We start from the raw sequence: 2254 nt of genomic DNA, 5'->3' as shown, positions 1-2254 counted from the left end.
TTAAACACATGAAATTACTTCACGCCTTTTGGTTAAAAGTCACTTCTTGTAGGGCCATCAGCAACCGATTCTTTCTATTGATAATTTTTGTCATTTTTATTCATTACCCTTCATAATATCCACACTCACATTCCAATAGGAAAGTTTAATAAAATGATTCACTGCACAGGTTCTCTATTTAAGGCTTAGACAATCGATCCGGTGGTCTGAAGTTCGATCCTCGGCTCGGCCAACGAGGAACCAGAGAAATTGATTTCTGGTGATAGAAATTCATTTCTCGATATAATGTGGTTCGGTTCCCACAATAAGCTGTAGGTCCCGTTGCTAGGTAACCAATTGGTTCCTAGCCACGTAAAAATATCTAATCCTTCGGGTCAGCCCTAGGAGAGCTGTTAATCAGCTCAGTGGTCTGGTAAAACTATGATATACATAACTTTTAGACAATCGATATAATTTACAACAGCATCTTCACCCCTTACCTCTTCCCCACGTTCCAGCACCAGAACTCCTGGTTAAAGGCCCATGAATCATGAAAGGGTCATTTTTCCCAAACGGAGAATGGAGACATGAAAGGAAGTGAAGGATTCTGGTTCACCTCGGAAGAAAAAGCAAGGGGGGCCAGAGGATTTCTCCTCTCAAGTGACAAGGTAAATACCGAAGAGGTTTAAAAGGAGACTTAAACCGGCCCCCATCACTTTTCATGAAAGGCAACAGACCTCTCTCTCTCTCTCTCTCTCACTCCATCCCAAACTGAACTGGCTGAATTCTAGATAAACTTTTCTTCGTACTTCACTTTTTTTTTTTCACACAAGGAGTCCAAAAGCATGCATTTATATTCGGCTTTAAGAAAAAAAATACTTAATACTCACTCAAACTAAATACCTATACAAAACAATTTTTACCCGTTAAATAAGGCTTTTTTTCTTTTTTCACCAACTAATAAGGCCTCCAAAATTACAATTCATGCCTTTATATTCGGTTTTAGGAAAAAATACTTAATATTCACTCTACCAAACTACATAGCTATACAAAAAAAAATTTTACCCGTTAAATAAGGCTTTTTTTTTTTCACACAAGGAGTCCAAAAGTATGTCTTTATATTCGGCTTTAAGAAGAAAAATAGTACTCACTCTACCAAAGTAAATACCTATACAAAACATTTTTTATCCGTTAAATAAGGCTATTTTTGTTCACACAAGGAGTTCAAAAGCATGCCTTTATATTCGGCATTAAGGGAAAAAAACTTAATACTCACGTTAAATAAGGAATAGCTCACATGCAATTTAAAAAAATGTGACATAAATATTTCATAAAGTGTTTTTGGAGATTTTGAATGAGTTCGACACCATCTTTTTATGGCTCGTTCAAATAGATTTGAAACCAATGTGAAAATAAGAAAAGAAAAGATTTTCATAGTATAATAAAAAAAAATGGAAACCAGTTCAGGAACCAAGATCTAAACAAGTTTTCAAGGGCACTCGTTAAGCTTCTTAAGCACAGAAAAACAATAAACAATTATGTATATATATATATATTACTATATATATATAATATATATATATATATCTATATATATATGAGATTTTTTCTGGTACCAAGCAATTCACTTTCGACATCAAGGACTCAAGGGTAACAAACAGGAACCAAAGTAAAAAAGAAAAAACAAAATAAATAATAACCATATTGTATACAAAAAACGTCAAAGATAAACAAAAACAGCAACCGAAAACCTCACTTTTGCCAAAAAAAAAAAAAAGACAGTGATCAATTATAAATTAAAACAGGAACCACGCAGTTCATTTTTGGCGGAGAGTAAATAAAATCAAACAGGAAACAAACTTCCCTTTTGACAGTGTTAATGGGGAGTACATTAGCATACATTACATATTTACTAGTCAAATTTCCCATTAACATAATTTACGTATTCACTAGTCAAATAAGTACCACTGCTGGTGACAATGCATCCAGTTTTTATTCAAACACTAAAAAAAAAATTACGGGAAGAATGTTCCAAATCTAAATATTATTCTAAGGGGAAAACGAATAAATATTATTGTAAACTTACGGCTAATCAGAAAAATTCGACGTTACTTGCACTTAAAAACTATTTACCAATTACAGTGACCGGTCAGTTAATTAACTTTTTCGCCAATAAACCAATTAAGTTAATGAATTCATTATAATCAGAAAAACCATTACAGATGACAAGTCTTATTTAATTGATACATTCACACGTCCATAAACTGCAACTAAT

Source organism: Macrobrachium nipponense, chromosome 29 (genome assembly GCF_015104395.2).
Source record: "Macrobrachium nipponense isolate FS-2020 chromosome 29, ASM1510439v2, whole genome shotgun sequence".
Classification (NCBI taxonomy): domain Eukaryota; kingdom Metazoa; phylum Arthropoda; class Malacostraca; order Decapoda; family Palaemonidae; genus Macrobrachium; species Macrobrachium nipponense.
Note: the sequence above shows the minus strand (reverse complement) of the source record.